This window comes from Hyla sarda, chromosome 4 (assembly GCF_029499605.1).
Source record: "Hyla sarda isolate aHylSar1 chromosome 4, aHylSar1.hap1, whole genome shotgun sequence".
Classification (NCBI taxonomy): domain Eukaryota; kingdom Metazoa; phylum Chordata; class Amphibia; order Anura; family Hylidae; genus Hyla; species Hyla sarda.
Genome location: NC_079192.1, coordinates 68,927,750 through 68,947,004, shown reverse-complemented (window position 1 = coordinate 68,947,004; position 19,255 = coordinate 68,927,750). Strand labels below are relative to the sequence as shown.

The 19,255-nt window shown below is 41.8% G+C and overlaps 24 non-coding genes across 24 annotated transcripts; all 24 read right to left on the bottom strand.

Annotated features, from left to right (window-relative positions):
* Window positions 1-127: 127 nt before the first annotated feature.
* Window positions 128-200, bottom strand: TRNAR-CCU (transfer RNA arginine (anticodon CCU)). The gene has a single exon. It is a non-coding gene; the product is annotated as a tRNA-Arg (tRNA).
* A 258-nt stretch (window positions 201-458) lies between these two features.
* TRNAI-UAU (transfer RNA isoleucine (anticodon UAU)) lies at window positions 459-551 on the bottom strand. Its single transcript is given in 2 exon segments — window positions 459-494; window positions 514-551. It is a non-coding gene; the product is annotated as a tRNA-Ile (tRNA).
* Window positions 552-1,623: 1,072 nt separating this feature from the next.
* On the bottom strand, window positions 1,624-1,696 carry TRNAR-CCU (transfer RNA arginine (anticodon CCU)). The gene has a single exon. It is a non-coding gene; the product is annotated as a tRNA-Arg (tRNA).
* A 254-nt stretch (window positions 1,697-1,950) lies between these two features.
* Window positions 1,951-2,043, bottom strand: TRNAI-UAU (transfer RNA isoleucine (anticodon UAU)). Its single transcript is given in 2 exon segments — window positions 1,951-1,986; window positions 2,006-2,043. It is a non-coding gene; the product is annotated as a tRNA-Ile (tRNA).
* A 1,072-nt stretch (window positions 2,044-3,115) lies between these two features.
* On the bottom strand, window positions 3,116-3,188 carry TRNAR-CCU (transfer RNA arginine (anticodon CCU)). The gene has a single exon. It is a non-coding gene; the product is annotated as a tRNA-Arg (tRNA).
* A 254-nt stretch (window positions 3,189-3,442) lies between these two features.
* Window positions 3,443-3,535, bottom strand: TRNAI-UAU (transfer RNA isoleucine (anticodon UAU)). Its single transcript is given in 2 exon segments — window positions 3,443-3,478; window positions 3,498-3,535. It is a non-coding gene; the product is annotated as a tRNA-Ile (tRNA).
* Window positions 3,536-4,688: 1,153 nt separating this feature from the next.
* TRNAI-UAU (transfer RNA isoleucine (anticodon UAU)) lies at window positions 4,689-4,781 on the bottom strand. The gene is given in 2 exon segments: window positions 4,689-4,724; window positions 4,744-4,781. It is a non-coding gene; the product is annotated as a tRNA-Ile (tRNA).
* A 1,072-nt stretch (window positions 4,782-5,853) lies between these two features.
* TRNAR-CCU (transfer RNA arginine (anticodon CCU)) lies at window positions 5,854-5,926 on the bottom strand. The gene has a single exon. It is a non-coding gene; the product is annotated as a tRNA-Arg (tRNA).
* Window positions 5,927-7,344: 1,418 nt separating this feature from the next.
* On the bottom strand, window positions 7,345-7,417 carry TRNAR-CCU (transfer RNA arginine (anticodon CCU)). Its single transcript has one exon. It is a non-coding gene; the product is annotated as a tRNA-Arg (tRNA).
* Window positions 7,418-7,671: 254 nt separating this feature from the next.
* Window positions 7,672-7,764, bottom strand: TRNAI-UAU (transfer RNA isoleucine (anticodon UAU)). Its single transcript is given in 2 exon segments — window positions 7,672-7,707; window positions 7,727-7,764. It is a non-coding gene; the product is annotated as a tRNA-Ile (tRNA).
* An 827-nt stretch (window positions 7,765-8,591) lies between these two features.
* On the bottom strand, window positions 8,592-8,664 carry TRNAR-CCU (transfer RNA arginine (anticodon CCU)). Its single transcript has one exon. It is a non-coding gene; the product is annotated as a tRNA-Arg (tRNA).
* Window positions 8,665-8,918: 254 nt separating this feature from the next.
* On the bottom strand, window positions 8,919-9,011 carry TRNAI-UAU (transfer RNA isoleucine (anticodon UAU)). The gene is given in 2 exon segments: window positions 8,919-8,954; window positions 8,974-9,011. It is a non-coding gene; the product is annotated as a tRNA-Ile (tRNA).
* A 1,153-nt stretch (window positions 9,012-10,164) lies between these two features.
* Window positions 10,165-10,257, bottom strand: TRNAI-UAU (transfer RNA isoleucine (anticodon UAU)). The gene is given in 2 exon segments: window positions 10,165-10,200; window positions 10,220-10,257. It is a non-coding gene; the product is annotated as a tRNA-Ile (tRNA).
* Window positions 10,258-11,329: 1,072 nt separating this feature from the next.
* TRNAR-CCU (transfer RNA arginine (anticodon CCU)) lies at window positions 11,330-11,402 on the bottom strand. The gene has a single exon. It is a non-coding gene; the product is annotated as a tRNA-Arg (tRNA).
* A 1,418-nt stretch (window positions 11,403-12,820) lies between these two features.
* On the bottom strand, window positions 12,821-12,893 carry TRNAR-CCU (transfer RNA arginine (anticodon CCU)). Its single transcript has one exon. It is a non-coding gene; the product is annotated as a tRNA-Arg (tRNA).
* A 254-nt stretch (window positions 12,894-13,147) lies between these two features.
* TRNAI-UAU (transfer RNA isoleucine (anticodon UAU)) lies at window positions 13,148-13,240 on the bottom strand. The gene is given in 2 exon segments: window positions 13,148-13,183; window positions 13,203-13,240. It is a non-coding gene; the product is annotated as a tRNA-Ile (tRNA).
* Window positions 13,241-14,067: 827 nt separating this feature from the next.
* Window positions 14,068-14,140, bottom strand: TRNAR-CCU (transfer RNA arginine (anticodon CCU)). The gene has a single exon. It is a non-coding gene; the product is annotated as a tRNA-Arg (tRNA).
* A 254-nt stretch (window positions 14,141-14,394) lies between these two features.
* On the bottom strand, window positions 14,395-14,487 carry TRNAI-UAU (transfer RNA isoleucine (anticodon UAU)). Its single transcript is given in 2 exon segments — window positions 14,395-14,430; window positions 14,450-14,487. It is a non-coding gene; the product is annotated as a tRNA-Ile (tRNA).
* A 1,072-nt stretch (window positions 14,488-15,559) lies between these two features.
* TRNAR-CCU (transfer RNA arginine (anticodon CCU)) lies at window positions 15,560-15,632 on the bottom strand. Its single transcript has one exon. It is a non-coding gene; the product is annotated as a tRNA-Arg (tRNA).
* Window positions 15,633-15,886: 254 nt separating this feature from the next.
* Window positions 15,887-15,979, bottom strand: TRNAI-UAU (transfer RNA isoleucine (anticodon UAU)). Its single transcript is given in 2 exon segments — window positions 15,887-15,922; window positions 15,942-15,979. It is a non-coding gene; the product is annotated as a tRNA-Ile (tRNA).
* Window positions 15,980-17,065: 1,086 nt separating this feature from the next.
* Window positions 17,066-17,138, bottom strand: TRNAR-CCU (transfer RNA arginine (anticodon CCU)). The gene has a single exon. It is a non-coding gene; the product is annotated as a tRNA-Arg (tRNA).
* A 254-nt stretch (window positions 17,139-17,392) lies between these two features.
* On the bottom strand, window positions 17,393-17,485 carry TRNAI-UAU (transfer RNA isoleucine (anticodon UAU)). The gene is given in 2 exon segments: window positions 17,393-17,428; window positions 17,448-17,485. It is a non-coding gene; the product is annotated as a tRNA-Ile (tRNA).
* A 1,317-nt stretch (window positions 17,486-18,802) lies between these two features.
* TRNAR-CCU (transfer RNA arginine (anticodon CCU)) lies at window positions 18,803-18,875 on the bottom strand. Its single transcript has one exon. It is a non-coding gene; the product is annotated as a tRNA-Arg (tRNA).
* A 254-nt stretch (window positions 18,876-19,129) lies between these two features.
* Window positions 19,130-19,222, bottom strand: TRNAI-UAU (transfer RNA isoleucine (anticodon UAU)). The gene is given in 2 exon segments: window positions 19,130-19,165; window positions 19,185-19,222. It is a non-coding gene; the product is annotated as a tRNA-Ile (tRNA).
* Between the last annotated feature and the right edge of the window lie 33 nt (window positions 19,223-19,255).

The following is a 19,255-nucleotide window of genomic DNA, read 5'->3' as shown; positions in this document are numbered from 1 at the left end:
AAGCATGGTACCAGATTTTGCAAGATTGAATTCACAAGGAAGAGAACCATTAGAGAAGCCAATCAATCACATTTTATCTTGAACTAAAACTCATTGATGGATACCTGGTATAGAGAAGGAAAGCATACACCCCAGATAGGACTCGAACCCACAATCCCTGGCTTAGGAGGCCAGTGCCTTCTCCATTAGGCCACTGGAGCTGGATGTTTGCAGTATGATGATAGATAGTTAGTTTACAATGAAATATTCTCATGTTAAAAAGTTATCAAGGCTTGTCTTTTACCGTTTGTTTTCCAATCGGGAAAACAATCTTAATAACGTGCCTGCTTTCTTAGGACGAGAGCGAGAACTTCTTTTGTTGTGTCGTTTTGATAATTTGCTTGCAATACATGGAAAACGGGTAAAAGACTTTGCTGCCCTACTGCAGTTTTTATATAACAATAAAGGTTAGAAAACAATGCTCCAGGTGAGGCTCGAACTCACAACCTCGGCATTGCTCAACAGTTACTGCTTTATAAGTACCGCGCGCTGACCGATTGCGCCACTGGAGCTTTGCATGTGTTTCACAAGCCTGCTTTACAAGGGTGCTTTCTATGATCAGTATCAGATCTGAATTTTGCGAGATCGACTTTACAAGCAACTTGGACATGAATTATTAGAGAAGACAGTGGAACACATTTAATGAAACTAAAACACACCCTTTGTTACTTTAAAGAGGGAAGAAAAGCAAGCACCCCAGATGGGACTGGAACCCACTATCCCTGGCTTAGGAGTCCACTGGGGCTAGCCACCTGTGGGGAAACGTGATGATATGTTATTTTAAAAAGCGTGCTTTCTATGATCAGTATCAGATCTGTTTTTTGCGAGATCGACTTTACAAGCAACTTGGACATGAATTATTAGAGAAGACAGTGGAACACATTTAACGAAACTAAAACACACCCTTGGTTACCTTAAAGAGGGAAGAAAAGCAAGCATCCCAGATGGGACTGGAACCCACTATCTCTGGCTTAGGAGTCCACTGGGGCTAGCCACCTGTGGGGAAACGTGATGATATGTTTTTTTTTAAAAGCGTGCTTTCTATGATTAGTATCAGATCTGGCTTTTGCGAGATCGACTTTACAAGCAACTTGGACATGAATTATTAGAGAAGACAGTGGAACACATTTAACAGAACTAAAACACACCCTTGGTTACCTTAAAGAGGGAAGAAAAGCAAGCACCCCAGATGGGACTGGAACCCCCTATCCCTGGCTTAGGAGTCCACTGGGGCTAGCCACCTGAGGGGAAACATGATGATATGTTTTTAAAAAAAGCAAATTCTCTATTGTGATTGAGTAATCAAGGATGGTCTTTTGCTGTTTACCTTTAGATGCGGAAAACAATCTTAATCGTGTGCTTGCTTGCTTTCGTCAAGAGCGAGGCTTTCCTTTGTTGTCTCATTCCAACAGCAGCCAGAAGGCATTGAATGGCTACAGATGGATTGTTTCCATGATAAGCATGGTACCAGATTTTGCAAGATTGACTTCACAAGGAAGAGAATCATTAGAGAAGCCAATCAATCAAATTTTATCTTGAACTAAAACTCATTGATGGATACCTGGTATAGAGAAGGAAAGCATACACCCCAGATGGGACTCGAACCCACAATCCCTGACTTAGGAGGCCAGTGCCTTATCCATTAGGCCACTGGGGCTGAATGTTTGCAGTATGATGATAGTTAGTTTACAATCAAATATTCTCATGTTAAAAAGTTATCAAGGCTGGTCTTTTACCGTTTGTTTTCCAATCGGGAAAACAATCTTAATAACATGCGTGCTTTCTTATGACAAGAGCTAGAACTTCTTTTGTTGTGTCGTTTTGATAATTTGCTTGCAATACATGGAAAACGGGTAAAAGACTTTGCTGCCCTACTGCAGTTTTAATATAACAATAAAGGTTAGAAAAGAATGCTCCAGGTGAGGCTTGAACTCACAACCTCGGCATTGCTCAACAGTTACTGCTTTATAAGTACCGCGCACTGACCGATTGCACCACTGGAGCTTTGCATGTGCTTCACAAGCCTGCTTTACAAGGGTGCTTTCTATGATCAGTATCAGATCTGGCTTTTGCGAGATCGACTTTACAAGCAACTTGGACATGAATTATTAGAGAAGACAGTGGAACACATTTAATGAAACTAAAACACACCCTTTGTTACTTTAAAGAGGGAAGAAAAGCAAGCACCCCAGATGGGACTGGAACCCACTATCCCTGGCTTAGGAGTCCACTAGGGCTAGCCACCTGTGGGGAAACGTGATGATATGTTATTTTAAAAAGCGTGCTTTCTATGATCAGTATCAGATCTGGTTTTTGCGAGATCGACTTTACAAGCAACTTGGACATGAATTATTAAAGAAGACAGTGGAACACATTTAACGAAACTAAAACACACCCTTGGTTACCTTAAAGAGGGAAGAAAAGCAAGCATCCCAGATGGGACTGGAACCCACTATCTCTGGCTTAGGAGTCCACTGGGGCTAGCCACCTGTGGGGAAACGTGATGACATGTTTTTTTTAAAAAGCGTGCTTTCTGTGATCAGTATCAGATCTGGCTTTTGCGAGATCGACTTTACAAGCAACTTGGACATGAATTATTAGAGAAGACAGTGGAACACATTTAACAGAACTAAAACACACCCTTGGTTACCTTAAAGAGGGAAGAGAAACAAGCACCCCAGATGGGACTGGAACCCACTATCCCTGGCTTAGGAGTCCACTGGGGCTAGCCACCTGTGGGGAAACATGATGATATGTTTTTTTAAAAAGCAAAATTTCTATTGTGATTGAGTAATCAAGGATGGTCTTTTGCTGTTTACCTTTAGATGCGGAAAACAATCTTAATCGTGTGCTTGCTTGCTTTCGTCAAGAGCGAGGCTTTCCTTTGTTGTCTCATTCCAACAGCAGCCAGAAGGCATTGAATGGCTACAGATGGATTGTTTCAATGATAAGCATGGTACCAGATTTTGCAAGATTGAATTCACAAGGAAGAGAATCATTAGAGAAGCCAATCAATCACATTTTATCTTGAACTAAAACTCATTGATGGATACCTGGTATAGAGAAGGAAAGCATACATCCCAGATGGGACTCGAACCCACAATCCCTGGCTTAGGAGGCCAGTGCCTTATCCATTAGGCCACTGGGGCTGGATGTTTGCAGTATGATGATAGTTAGTTTACAATCAAATATTCTCATGTTAAAAAGATATCAAGGCTGGTTTTTTAGCGTTTGTTTTCCAATCGGGAAAACAATCTTAATAACGTGCCTGCTTTCTTAGGACGAGAGCGAGAACTTCTTTTGTTGTGTCGTTTTGATAATTTGCTTGCAATACATGGAAAGCGAGTAAAAGACTTTGCTGCCCTACTGCAGTTTTTATATAACAATAAAGGTTAGAAAAGAATGCTCCAGGTGAGGCTCGAACTAACAACCTCGGCATTGCTCAACAGTTACTGCTTTATAAGTACCGCGCGCTGACCGATTGCGCCACTGGAGCTTTGCATGTGCTTCACAAGCCTGCTTTACAAGGGTGCTTTCTATGATCAGTATCAGATCTGGCTTTTGCGAGATCGACTTTACAAGCAACTTGGACATGAATTATTAGAGAAGACAGTGGAACACATTTAATGAAACTAAAACACACCCTTTGTTACCTTAAAGAGGGAAGAAAAGCAAGCACCCCAGATGGGACTGGAACCCACTATCCTGGTTTAGGAGTCCACTGGGGCTAGCCACCTGTGGGGAAACGTGATGATATGTTATTTTAAAAAGCGTGCTTTCTATGATCAGTATCAGATCTGGTTTTTGCGAGATCGACTTTACAAGCAACTTGTACATGAATTATTAGAGAAGACAGTGGAACACATTTAACGAAACTAAAACACACCCTTGGTTACCTTAAAGAGGGAAGAAAAGCAAGCATCCCAGATGGGACTGGAACCCACTATCCCTGGCTTAGGAGTCCACTGGGGCTAGCCACCTGTGGGGAAACATGATGATATGTTTTTTTAAAAAGCAAAATTTCTATTGTGATTGAGTAATCAAGGATGGTCTTTTGCTGTTTACCTTTAGATGCGGAAAACAATCTTAATCGTGTGCTTGCTTGCTTTCGTCAAGAGCGAGGCTTTCCTTTGTTGTCTCATTCCATCAGCAGCCAGAAGGCATTGAATGGCTACAGATGGATTGTTTCCATGATAAGCATGGTACCAGATTTTGCAAGATTGAATTCACAAGGAAGAGAACCATTAGAGAAGCCAATCAATCACATTTTATCTTGAACTAAAACTCATTGATGGATACCTGGTATAGAGAAGGAAAGCATACACCCCAGATGGGACTCGTACCCACAATCCCTGGCTTAGGAGGCCATTGCCTTCTCCATTAGGCCACTGGAGCTGGATGTTTGCAGTATGATGATAGTTAGTTTACAATCAAATATTCTCATGTTAAAAAGTTATCAAGGCTGGTCTTTTACTGTTTGTTTTCCAATCGGGAAAACAATCTTAATAACGTGCCTGCTTTCTTAGGACGAGAGCGAGAACTTCTTTTGTTGTGTCGTTTTGATAATTTGCTTGCAATACATGGAAAACGGGTAAAAGACTTTGCTGCCCTACTGCAGTTTTTATATAACAATAAAGGTTAGAAAACAATGCTCCAGGTGAGGCTCGAACTCACAACCTCGGCATTGCTCAACAGTTACTGCTTTATAAGTACCGCGCGCTGACCGATTGCGCCACTGGAGCTTTGCATGTTCTTCACAAGCCTGCTTTACAAGGGTGCTTTCTATGATCAGTATCAGATCTGGCTTTTGCGAGATCAACTTTACAAGCAACTTGGACATGAATTATTAGAGAAGACAGTGGAACACATTTAATGAAACTAAAACACACCCTTTGTTACCTTAAAGAGGGAAGAAAAGCAAGCACCCCAGATGGGACTGGAACCCACTATCCCTGGCTTAGGAGTCCACTGGGGCTAGCCACCTGTGGGGAAACGTGATGATATGTTTTTTTAAAAAGCGTGCTTTCTATGATCAGTATCAGATCTGGTTTTTGCGAGATCGACTTTACAAGCAACTTGGACATGAATTATTAGAGAAGACAGTGGAACACATTTAACGAAACTAAAACACACCCTTGGTTACCTTAAAGAGGGAAGAAAAGCAAGCACCCCAGATGGGACTGGAACCCACTATCCCTGGCCTAGGAGTCCACTGGGGCTAGCCACCGGTGAGGAAACGTGATGATATGTTTTTTTTTAAAAGCGTGCTTTCTATGATCAGTATCAGATCTGGCTTTTGCGAGATCGACTTTACAAGCAACTTGGACATGAATTATTAGAGAAGACAGTGGAACACATTTAACAGAACTAAAACACACCCTTGGTTACCTTAAAGAGGGAAGAAAAGCAAGCACCCCAGATGGGACTGGAACCCACTATCCCTGGCTTAGGAGTCCACTGGGGCTAGCCACCTGTGGGGAAACATGATGATATGTTTTTTTAAAAAGCAAAATTTCTATTGTGATTGAGTAATCAAGGATGGTCTTTTGCTGTTTACCTTTAGATGCGGAAAACAATCTTAATCGTGTGCTTGCTTGCTTTCGTCAAGAGCGAAGCTTTCCTTTGTTGTCTCATTCCAACAGCAGCCAGAAGGCATTGAATGGCTACAGATGGATTGTTTCCATGATAAGCATCGTACCAGATTTTGCAAGATTGAATTCACAAGGAAGAGAACCATTAGAGAAGCCAATCAATCACATTTTATCTTGAACTAAAACTCATTGATGGATACCTGGTATAGAGAAGGAAAGCATACACCCCAGATGGGACTCGAACCCACAATCCCTGGCTTAGGAGGCCAGTGCCTTATCCATTAGGCCACTGGAGCTGGATGTTTGCAGTATGATGATAGTTAGTTTACAATCAAATATTCTCATGTTAAAAAGTTATCAAGGCTGGTCTTTTACCGTTTGTTTTCCAATCGGGAAAACAATCTTAATAACGTGCCTGCTTTCTTAGGACGAGATTGAGAACTTCTTTTGTTGTGTCGTTTTGATAATTTGCTTGCAATACATGGAAAACGGGTAAAAGACTTTGCTGCCCTACTGCAGTTTTTATATAACAATAAAGGTTAGAAAAAGATGCTCCTGGTGAGGCTCGAACTCACAACCTCAGCATTGCTCAACAGTTACTGCTTTATAAGCACCGCGCGCTGACCGATTGCGCCACTGGAGCTTTGCATGTGCTTCACAAGCCTGCTTTACAAGGGTGCTTTCTATGATCAGTATCAGATCTGGCTTTTGCGAAATCGACTTTACAAGCAACTTGGACATGAATTATTAGAGAAGACAGTGGAACACATTTAACGAAACTAAAACACACCCTTTGTTACCTTAAAGAGGGAAGAAAAGCAAGCACCCCAGATGGGACTGGAACCCACTATCCCTGGCTTAGGAGTCCACTGAGGCTAGCCACCTGTGGGGAAACGTGATGATATGTTATTTCAAAAAGCGTGCTTTCTATGATCAGTATCAGATCTGGTTTTTGCGAGATCGACTTTACAAGCAACTTGGACATGAATTATTAGAGAAGACAGTGGAACACATTTAACGAAACTAAAACACACCCTTGGTTACCTTAAAGAGGGAAGAAAAGCAAGCACCCCAGATGGGACTGGAACCCACTATCCCTGGCTTAGGAGTCCACTGGGGATAGCCACCGGTGGGGAAAAGTGATGATATGTTTTTTTTAAAAGCGTGCTTTCTATGATCAGTATCAGATCTGGCTTTTGCGAGATCGACTTTACAAGCAACTTGGACATGAATTATTAGAGAAGACAGTGGAACACATTTAACAGAACTAAAACACACCCTTGGTTACCTTAAAGAGGGAAGAAAAGCAAGCACCCCAGATGGGACAGGAACCCACTATCCCTGGCTTAGGAGTCCACTGGGGCTAGCCACCTGTGGGGAAACATGATGATATGTTTTTAAAAAAAGCAAATTTTCTATTGTGATTGAGTAATCAAGGATGGTCTTTTGCTGTTTACCTTTAGATGCGGAAAACAATCTTAATCGTGTGCTTGCTTGCTTTCGTCAAGAGCGAGGCTTTCCTTTGTTGTCTCATTCCAACAGCAGCCAGAAGGCATTGAATGGCTACAGATGGATTGTTTCCATGATAAGCATGGTACCAGATTTTGCAAGATTGACTTCACAAGGAAGAGAATCATTAGAGAAGCCAATCAATCACATTTTATCTTGAACTAAAACTCATTGATGGATACCTGGTATAGAGAAAGAAAGCATACACCCCAGATGGGACTCGAACCCACAATCCCTGGCTTAGGAGGCCAGTGTCTTATCCATTAGGCCACTGGGGCTTGATATTTGCAGTATGATGATAGTTAGTTTACAATGAAATATTCTCATGTTAAAAAGTTATCAAGGCTGGTCTTTTACCGTTTGTTTTCCAATCGGGAAAACAATCTTAATAACATGCCTGCTTTCTTATGACGAGAGCTAGAACTTCTTTTGTTGTGTCGTTTTGATAATTGGCTTGCACTACATGGAAAACGGGTAAAAGACTTTGCTGCCCTACTGCAGTTTTTATATAACAATAAAGGTTAGAAAAGAATGCTCCAGGTGAGGCTCGAACTCACAACCTCGGCATTGCTCAACAGTTACTGCTTTATAAGTACCGCGCGCTGACCGATTGCGCCACTGGAGCTTTGCATGTGCTTCACAAGCCTGCTTTACAAGGGTGCTTTCTATGATCAGTATCAGATCTGGCTTTTGCGAGATCGACTTTACAAGCAACTTGGACATGAATTATTAGAGAAGACAGTGGAACACATTTAACGAAACTAAAACACACCCTTTGTTACCTTAAAGAGGGAAGAAAAGCAAGCACCCCAGATGGGACTGGAACCCACTATCCCTGGCTTAGGAGTCCACTGAGGCTAGCCACCTGTGGGGAAACGTGATGATATGTTTTTTTAAAAAGCGTGCTTTCTATGATCAGTATCAGATCTGGTTTTTGCGAGATCGACTTTACAAGCAACTTGGACATGAATTATTAGAGAAGACAGTGGAACACATTTAACGAAACTAAAACACACCCTTGGTTACCTTAAAGAGGGAAGAAAAGCAAGCACCCCAGATGGGACTGGAACCCACTATACCTGGCTTAGGAGTCCACTGGGGCTAGCCACCTGTGGGTAAACATGATGATATGTTTTTTTAAAAAGCAAAATTTCTTTTGTGATTGAGTAATCAAGGATGGTCTTTTGCTGTTTACCTTTAGATGCGGAAAACAATCTTAATCGTGTGCTTGCTTGCTTTCGTCAAGAGCGAGGCTTTCCTTTGTTGTCTCATTCCAACAGCAGCCAGAAGGCATTGAATGGCTACAGATGGATTGTTTCCATGATAAGCATGGTACCAGATTTTGCAAGATTGAATTCACAAGGAAGAGAATCATTAGAGAAGCCAATCAATCACATTTTATCTTGAACTAAACCTCATTGATGGATACCTGGTATAGAGAAGGAAAGCATACACCCCAGGTGGGACTCGAACCCACAATCCCTGGCTTAGGAGGCCAGTGCCTTATCCATTAGGCCACTGGGGCTGGATGTTTGCAGTATGATGATAGTTAGTTTACAATCAAATATTCTCATGTTAAAAAGATATCAAGGCTGGTTTTTTAGCGTTTGTTTTCCAATCGGGAAAACAATCTTAATAACGTGCCTGCTTTCTTAGGACGAGAGCGAGAACTTCTTTTGTTGTGTCGTTTTGATAATTTGCTTGCAATACATGGAAAGCGAGTAAAAGACTTTGCTGCCCTACTGCAGTTTTTATATAACAATAAAGGTTAGAAAAGAATGCTCCAGGTGAGGCTCGAACTAACAACCTCGGCATTGCTCAACAGTTACTGCTTTATAAGTACCGCGCGCTGACCGATTGCGCCACTGGAGCTTTGCATGTGCTTCACAAGCCTGCTTTACAAGGGTGCTTTCTATGATCAGTATCAGATCTGGCTTTTGCGAGATCGACTTTACAAGCAACTTGGACATGAATTATTAGAGAAGACAGTGGAACACATTTAATGAAACTAAAACACACCCTTTGTTACCTTAAAGAGGGAAGAAAAGCAAGCACCCCAGATGGGACTGGAACCCACTATCCTGGTTTAGGAGTCCACTGGGGCTAGCCACCTGTGGGGAAACGTGATGATATGTTATTTTAAAAAGCGTGCTTTCTATGATCAGTATCAGATCTGGTTTTTGCGAGATCGACTTTACAAGCAACTTGTACATGAATTATTAGAGAAGACAGTGGAACACATTTAACGAAACTAAAACACACCCTTGGTTACCTTAAAGAGGGAAGAAAAGCAAGCATCCCAGATGGGACTGGAACCCACTATCCCTGGCTTAGGAGTCCACTGGGGCTAGCCACCTGTGGGGAAACATGATGATATGTTTTTTTAAAAAGCAAAATTTCTATTGTGATTGAGTAATCAAGGATGGTCTTTTGCTGTTTACCTTTAGATGCGGAAAACAATCTTAATCGTGTGCTTGCTTGCTTTCGTCAAGAGCGAGGCTTTCCTTTGTTGTCTCATTCCATCAGCAGCCAGAAGGCATTGAATGGCTACAGATGGATTGTTTCCATGATAAGCATGGTACCAGATTTTGCAAGATTGAATTCACAAGGAAGAGAACCATTAGAGAAGCCAATCAATCACATTTTATCTTGAACTAAAACTCATTGATGGATACCTGGTATAGAGAAGGAAAGCATACACCCCAGATGGGACTCGTACCCACAATCCCTGGCTTAGGAGGCCATTGCCTTCTCCATTAGGCCACTGGAGCTGGATGTTTGCAGTATGATGATAGTTAGTTTACAATCAAATATTCTCATGTTAAAAAGTTATCAAGGCTGGTCTTTTACTGTTTGTTTTCCAATCGGGAAAACAATCTTAATAACGTGCCTGCTTTCTTAGGACGAGAGCGAGAACTTCTTTTGTTGTGTCGTTTTGATAATTTGCTTGCAATACATGGAAAACGGGTAAAAGACTTTGCTGCCCTACTGCAGTTTTTATATAACAATAAAGGTTAGAAAACAATGCTCCAGGTGAGGCTCGAACTCACAACCTCGGCATTGCTCAACAGTTACTGCTTTATAAGTACCGCGCGCTGACCGATTGCGCCACTGGAGCTTTGCATGTTCTTCACAAGCCTGCTTTACAAGGGTGCTTTCTATGATCAGTATCAGATCTGGCTTTTGCGAGATCAACTTTACAAGCAACTTGGACATGAATTATTAGAGAAGACAGTGGAACACATTTAATGAAACTAAAACACACCCTTTGTTACCTTAAAGAGGGAAGAAAAGCAAGCACCCCAGATGGGACTGGAACCCACTATCCCTGGCTTAGGAGTCCACTGGGGCTAGCCACCTGTGGGGAAACGTGATGATATGTTTTTTTAAAAAGCGTGCTTTCTATGATCAGTATCAGATCTGGTTTTTGCGAGATCGACTTTACAAGCAACTTGGACATGAATTATTAGAGAAGACAGTGGAACACATTTAACGAAACTAAAACACACCCTTGGTTACCTTAAAGAGGGAAGAAAAGCAAGCACCCCAGATGGGACTGGAACCCACTATCCCTGGCCTAGGAGTCCACTGGGGCTAGCCACCGGTGAGGAAACGTGATGATATGTTTTTTTTTAAAAGCGTGCTTTCTATGATCAGTATCAGATCTGGCTTTTGCGAGATCGACTTTACAAGCAACTTGGACATGAATTATTAGAGAAGACAGTGGAACACATTTAACAGAACTAAAACACACCCTTGGTTACCTTAAAGAGGGAAGAAAAGCAAGCACCCCAGATGGGACTGGAACCCACTATCCCTGGCTTAGGAGTCCACTGGGGCTAGCCACCTGTGGGGAAACATGATGATATGTTTTTTTAAAAAGCAAAATTTCTATTGTGATTGAGTAATCAAGGATGGTCTTTTGCTGTTTACCTTTAGATGCGGAAAACAATCTTAATCGTGTGCTTGCTTGCTTTCGTCAAGAGCGAAGCTTTCCTTTGTTGTCTCATTCCAACAGCAGCCAGAAGGCATTGAATGGCTACAGATGGATTGTTTCCATGATAAGCATCGTACCAGATTTTGCAAGATTGAATTCACAAGGAAGAGAACCATTAGAGAAGCCAATCAATCACATTTTATCTTGAACTAAAACTCATTGATGGATACCTGGTATAGAGAAGGAAAGCATACACCCCAGATGGGACTCGAACCCACAATCCCTGGCTTAGGAGGCCAGTGCCTTATCCATTAGGCCACTGGAGCTGGATGTTTGCAGTATGATGATAGTTAGTTTACAATCAAATATTCTCATGTTAAAAAGTTATCAAGGCTGGTCTTTTACCGTTTGTTTTCCAATCGGGAAAACAATCTTAATAACGTGCCTGCTTTCTTAGGACGAGATTGAGAACTTCTTTTGTTGTGTCGTTTTGATAATTTGCTTGCAATACATGGAAAACGGGTAAAAGACTTTGCTGCCCTACTGCAGTTTTTATATAACAATAAAGGTTAGAAAAAGATGCTCCTGGTGAGGCTCGAACTCACAACCTCAGCATTGCTCAACAGTTACTGCTTTATAAGCACCGCGCGCTGACCGATTGCGCCACTGGAGCTTTGCATGTGCTTCACAAGCCTGCTTTACAAGGGTGCTTTCTATGATCAGTATCAGATCTGGCTTTTGCGAAATCGACTTTACAAGCAACTTGGACATGAATTATTAGAGAAGACAGTGGAACACATTTAACGAAACTAAAACACACCCTTTGTTACCTTAAAGAGGGAAGAAAAGCAAGCACCCCAGATGGGACTGGAACCCACTATCCCTGGCTTAGGAGTCCACTGAGGCTAGCCACCTGTGGGGAAACGTGATGATATGTTATTTCAAAAAGCGTGCTTTCTATGATCAGTATCAGATCTGGTTTTTGCGAGATCGACTTTACAAGCAACTTGGACATGAATTATTAGAGAAGACAGTGGAACACATTTAACGAAACTAAAACACACCCTTGGTTACCTTAAAGAGGGAAGAAAAGCAAGCACCCCAGATGGGACTGGAACCCACTATCCCTGGCTTAGGAGTCCACTGGGGATAGCCACCGGTGGGGAAAAGTGATGATATGTTTTTTTTAAAAGCGTGCTTTCTATGATCAGTATCAGATCTGGCTTTTGCGAGATCGACTTTACAAGCAACTTGGACATGAATTATTAGAGAAGACAGTGGAACACATTTAACAGAACTAAAACACACCCTTGGTTACCTTAAAGAGGGAAGAAAAGCAAGCACCCCAGATGGGACAGGAACCCACTATCCCTGGCTTAGGAGTCCACTGGGGCTAGCCACCTGTGGGGAAACATGATGATATGTTTTTAAAAAAAGCAAATTTTCTATTGTGATTGAGTAATCAAGGATGGTCTTTTGCTGTTTACCTTTAGATGCGGAAAACAATCTTAATCGTGTGCTTGCTTGCTTTCGTCAAGAGCGAGGCTTTCCTTTGTTGTCTCATTCCAACAGCAGCCAGAAGGCATTGAATGGCTACAGATGGATTGTTTCCATGATAAGCATGGTACCAGATTTTGCAAGATTGACTTCACAAGGAAGAGAATCATTAGAGAAGCCAATCAATCACATTTTATCTTGAACTAAAACTCATTGATGGATACCTGGTATAGAGAAAGAAAGCATACACCCCAGATGGGACTCGAACCCACAATCCCTGGCTTAGGAGGCCAGTGTCTTATCCATTAGGCCACTGGGGCTTGATATTTGCAGTATGATGATAGTTAGTTTACAATGAAATATTCTCATGTTAAAAAGTTATCAAGGCTGGTCTTTTACCGTTTGTTTTCCAATCGGGAAAACAATCTTAATAACATGCCTGCTTTCTTATGACGAGAGCTAGAACTTCTTTTGTTGTGTCGTTTTGATAATTGGCTTGCACTACATGGAAAACGGGTAAAAGACTTTGCTGCCCTACTGCAGTTTTTATATAACAATAAAGGTTAGAAAAGAATGCTCCAGGTGAGGCTCGAACTCACAACCTCGGCATTGCTCAACAGTTACTGCTTTATAAGTACCGCGCGCTGACCGATTGCGCCACTGGAGCTTTGCATGTGCTTCACAAGCCTGCTTTACAAGGGTGCTTTCTATGATCAGTATCAGATCTGGCTTTTGCGAGATCGACTTTACAAGCAACTTGGACATGAATTATTAGAGAAGACAGTGGAACACATTTAACGAAACTAAAACACACCCTTTGTTACCTTAAAGAGGGAAGAAAAGCAAGCACCCCAGATGGGACTGGAACCCACTATCCCTGGCTTAGGAGTCCACTGAGGCTAGCCACCTGTGGGGAAACGTGATGATATGTTTTTTTAAAAAGCGTGCTTTCTATGATCAGTATCAGATCTGGTTTTTGCGAGATCGACTTTACAAGCAACTTGGACATGAATTATTAGAGAAGACAGTGGAACACATTTAACGAAACTAAAACACACCCTTGGTTACCTTAAAGAGGGAAGAAAAGCAAGCACCCCAGATGGGACTGGAACCCACTATACCTGGCTTAGGAGTCCACTGGGGCTAGCCACCTGTGGGTAAACATGATGATATGTTTTTTTAAAAAGCAAAATTTCTTTTGTGATTGAGTAATCAAGGATGGTCTTTTGCTGTTTACCTTTAGATGCGGAAAACAATCTTAATCGTGTGCTTGCTTGCTTTCGTCAAGAGCGAGGCTTTCCTTTGTTGTCTCATTCCAACAGCAGCCAGAAGGCATTGAATGGCTACAGATGGATTGTTTCCATGATAAGCATGGTACCAGATTTTGCAAGATTGAATTCACAAGGAAGAGAATCATTAGAGAAGCCAATCAATCACATTTTATCTTGAACTAAACCTCATTGATGGATACCTGGTATAGAGAAGGAAAGCATACACCCCAGGTGGGACTCGAACCCACAATCCCTGGCTTAGGAGGCCAGTGCCTTATCCATTAGGCCACTGGGGCTGGATGTTTGCAGTATGATGATAGTTAGTTTACAATCAAATATTCTCATGTTAAAAAGTTATCAAGGCTGGTCTTTTACCGTTTGTTTTCCAATCGGGAAAACAATCTTAATAACATGCCTGCTTTCTTATGACGAGAGCTAGAACTTCTTTTTTTGTGTCGTTTTGATAATTGGCTTGCAATACATGGAAAACGGGTAAAAGACTTTGCTGCCCTACTGCAGTTTTTATATAACAATAAAGGTTAGAAAAGAATGCTCCAGGTGAGGCTCGAACTCACAACCTCGGCATTGCTCAACAGTTACTGCTTTATAAGTACCGCGCGCTGACTGATTGCGCCACTGGAGCTTTGCATGTGCTTCACAAGCCTGCTTTACAAGGGTGCTTTCTATGATCAGTATCAGATCTGGCTTTTGCGAGATCGACTTTACAAGCAACTTGGACATGAATTATTAGAGAAGACAGTGGAACACATTTAATGAAACTAAAACACACCCTTGGTTAGCTTAAAGAGGGAAGAAAAGCAAGCACCCCAGATGGGACTGGAACCCACTATCCCTGGCTTAGGAGTCCACTGGGGCTAGCCACCTGTGGGGAAACGTGATGATATGTTATTTTAAAAAGCGTGCTTTCTATTATCAGTATCAGATCTGGTTTTTGCGAGATCGACTTTACAAGCAACTTGGACATGAATTATTAGAGAAGACAGTGGAACACATTTAACAAAACTAAAACACACCCTTGGTTACCTTAAAGAGTGAAGAAAAGCAAGCACCCCAGATGGGACTGGAACCCACTATACCTGGCTTAGGAGTCCACTGGGGATAGCCACCGGTGGGGAAACGTGATGATATGTTTTTTTTAAAAAGCGTGCTTTCTATGATCAGTATCAGATCTGGCTTTTGCGAGATCGACTTTACAAGCAACTTGGACATGAATTATTAGAGAAGACAGTGGAACACATTTAACAGAACTAAAACACACCCTTGGTTACCTTAAAGAGGGAAGAAAAGCAAGCACCCCAGATGGGACTGGAACCCACTATTCCTGGCTTAGGAGTCCACTGGGGCTAGCCACCTGTGGGGAAACATGATGATATATTTTTTTAAAAAGCAAAATTTCTATTGTGATTGAGTAATCAAGGATGGTCTTTTGCTGTATACCTTTAGATGCGGAAAACTATCTTAATCGTGTGCTTGCTTGCTTTCGTCAAGAGCGAGGCTTTCCTTTGTTGTCTCATTCCATCAGCAGCCAGAAGGCATTGAATGGCTACAGATGGATTGTTTCCATGATAAGCATGGTACCAGATTTTGCAAGATTGAATTCACAAGGAAGAGAACCATTAGAGAAGCCAATCAATCACATTTTATCTTGAACTAAAACTCATTGATTGATACCTGGTATAGCGAAGGAAAGCATACACCCCAGATGGAACTTGAACCCACAATCCCTGGCTTAGGAGGCCAGTGCCTTATCCATTAGGCCACTGGGGCTGGATGTATGCAGTATGATGATAGTTAGTTTACAATCAAATATTCTCATGTTAAAAAGTTATCAAGGCTGGTTTTTTACCGTTTGTTTTCCAATCGGGAAAACAATCTTAATAACGTGCCTGCTTTCTTAGGACGAGAGCGATAACTTCTTTTGTTGTGTCGTTTTGATAATTTGCTTACAATACATGGAAAACGGGTAAAAGACTTTGCTGCCCTACAGCAGTTTTTATATAACAATAAAGGTTAGAAAAGAATGCTCCAGGTGAGACTCGAACTCACAACCTCAGCATTGCTCAACAGTTACTGCTTTATAAGTACCGCGCGCTGACCGATTGCTCCACTGGAGCTTTGCATGTGTTTCACAAGCCTGCTTTACAAGCCTGCTTTACAAGGGTGCTTTCTATGATCAGTATCAGATCTGGCTTTTGCAAGATCGACTTTACAAGCAACTTGGACATGAATTATTAGAGAAGACAGTGGAACACATTTAATGAAACTAAAACACACCCTTTGTTACCTTAAAGAGGGAAGAAAAGCAAGCACCCCAGATGGGACTGGAACCCACTATCCCTGGCTTAGGAGTCCACTGGGGCTAGCCACCTGTGGGGAAACGTGATGATATGTTATTTTAAAAAGCGTGCTTTCTATGATCAGTATCAGATCTGGTTTTTGCGAGATCGACTTTACAAGCAACTTGGACATGAATTATTAGAGAAGACAGTGGAACACATTTAACAAAACTAAAACACACGCTTGGTTACCTTAAAGAGTGAAGAAAAGCAAGCACCCCAGATGGGACTGGAACCCACTATCCCTGGCTTAGGAGTCCACTGGGGATAGCCACCGGTGGGGAAACGTGATGATATGTTTTTTTTTAAAAAGCGTGCTTTCTATGATCAGTATCAGATCTGGCTTTTGCGAGATCGACTTTACAAGCAACTTGGACATGAATTATTAGAGAAGACAGTGGAACACATTTAATGAAACTAAAACACACCCTTGGTTACCTTAAAGAGGGAAGAAAAGCAAGCACCCCAGATGGGACTGGAACCCACTATCCCTGGCTTAGGAGTCCACTGGGGCTAGCCACCTGTGGGGAAACATGATGATATGTTTTTTTAAAAAGCAAAATTTCTATTGTGATTGAGTAATCAAGGATGGTCTTTTGCTGTATACCTTTAGATGCGGAAAACAATCTTAATCGTGTGCTTGCTTGCTTTTGTCAAGAGCGAGGCTTTCCTTTGTTGTCTCATTCCAACAGCAGCCAGAAGGCATTGAATGGCTACAGATGGATTGTTTCCATGATAAGCATGGTACCAGATTTTGCAAGATTGACTTCACAAGGAAGAGAATCATTAGAGAAGCCAATCAATCACATTTTATCTTGAACTAAAACTCATTGATGGATACCTGGTATAGTGAAGGAAAGCATACACCCCAGATGGGACTTGAACCCACAATCCCTGGCTTAGGAGGCCAGTGCCTTATCCATTAGTCCACTGGGGCTGGATGTATGCAGCTTGATGATAGTTAGTTTACAATCAAATATTCTCATGTTAAAAAGTTATCAAGGCCGGTCTTTTACCATTTGTTTTCCAATCGGGAAAACAATCTTAATAACGTGCCTGCTTTCTTAGGACGAGAGCGAGAACTTCTTTTGTTGTGTCGTTTTGATAATTTGCTTACAATACATGGAAAACGGGTAAAAGACTTTGCTGCCCTACTGCAGTTTTTATATAACAATAAAGGTTAGAAAAGAATGCTCCAGGTGAGGCTCGAACTCACAACCTCGGCATTGCTCAACAGTTACTGCTATATAAGTACCACGCGCTGACCGATTGCGCCACTAGAGCTTTGCATGTGCTTCACAAGCCTGCTTTACAAGGGTGCTTTCTATGATCAGTATCAGATCTGGCTTTTGCGAGATCGACTTTACAAGCAACTTGGACATGAATTATTAGAGAAGACAGTGGAACACATTTAATGAAACTAAAACACACCCTTTGTTACCTTAAAGAGGGAAGAAAAGCAAGCACCCCAGATGGGACTGGAACCCACTATCCCTGGCTTAGGAGTCCACTAGGGCTAGCCACCTGTGGGGAAACGTGATGATATGTTATTTTAAAAAGCGTGCTTTCTATGATCAGTATCAGATCTGGTTTTTGCGAGATCGACTTTACAAGCAACTTGGACATGAATTATTAGAGAAGACAGTGGAACACATTTAACGAAACTAAAACACACCCTTGGTTACCTTAAAGAGGGAAGAAAAGCAAGCATCCCAGATGGGACTGGAACCCACTATCTCTGGCTTAGGAGTCCACTGGGGCTAGCCACCTGTGGGGAAACGTGATGATATGTTTTTTTTTAAAAGCGTGCTTTCTATGATTAGTATCAGATCTGGCTTTTGCGAGATCGACTTTACAAGCAACTTGGACATGAATTATTAGAGAAGACAGTCTAACACATTTAACAGAACTAAAACACACCCTTGGTTACCTTAAAGAGGGAAGAAAAGGAAGCATCCCAGATGGGACTGGAACCCACTATCTCTGGCTTAGGAGTCCACTGGTGCTAGCCACCTGTGGGGAAACGTGATGATATGTTTTTTTTAAAAAGCGTGCTTTCTGTGATCAGTATCAGATCTGGCTTTTGCGAGATCGACTTTACAAGCAACTTGGACATGAATTATTAGAGAAGACAGTGGAACACATTTAACAGAACTAAAACACACCCTTGGTTACCTTAAAGAGGGAAGAAAAGCAAGCACCCCAGATGGGACTGGAACCCACTATCCCTGGCTTAGGAGTCCACTGGGGCTAGCCACCTGTGGGGAAACATGAAGATATGTTTTTTTAAAAAGCAAATTTTCTATTGTGATTGAGTAATCAAGGATGGTCTTTTGCTGTTTACCTTTAGATGCGGAAAACAATCTTAATCGTGTGCTTGCTTGCTTTCGTCAAGAGCGAGGCTTTCCTTTGTTGTCTCATTTCAACAGCAGCCAGAAGGCATTGAATGGCTACAGATGGATTGTTTCCATGATAAGCATGGTACCAGATTTTGCAAGATTGAATTCACAAGCAAGAGAATCATTAGAGAAGCCAATCAATCACATTTTATCTTGAACTAAAACTCATTGATGGATACCTGGTATAGAGAAGGAAAGCATACACCCCAGATGGGACTCGAACCCTCAATCCCTGGCTTAGGAGGCCAGTGCCTTATCCATTAGGCCACTGGGGCTGGATGTTTGCAGTATGATGATAGTTAGTTTACAATCAAATATTCTCATGTTAAAAAGTTATCAAGGCTGGTCTTTTAGCGTTTGTTTTCCAATCGGGAAAACAATCTTAATAACGTGCCTGCTTTCTTAGGACGAGAGCGAGAACTTCTTTTGTTGTGTCGTTTTGATAATTTGCTTTCAATACATGGAAAACGGGTAAAAGACTTTGCTGCCCTACTGCAGTTTTTATATAACAATAAAGGTTAGAAAAGAATGCTCCAGGTGAGGCTCGAACTAACAACCTCGGCATTGCTCAACAGTTACTGCTTTATAAGTACCGTGCGCTGACCGATTGCGCCACTGGAGCTTTGCATGTGCTTCACAAGCCTGCTTTACAAGG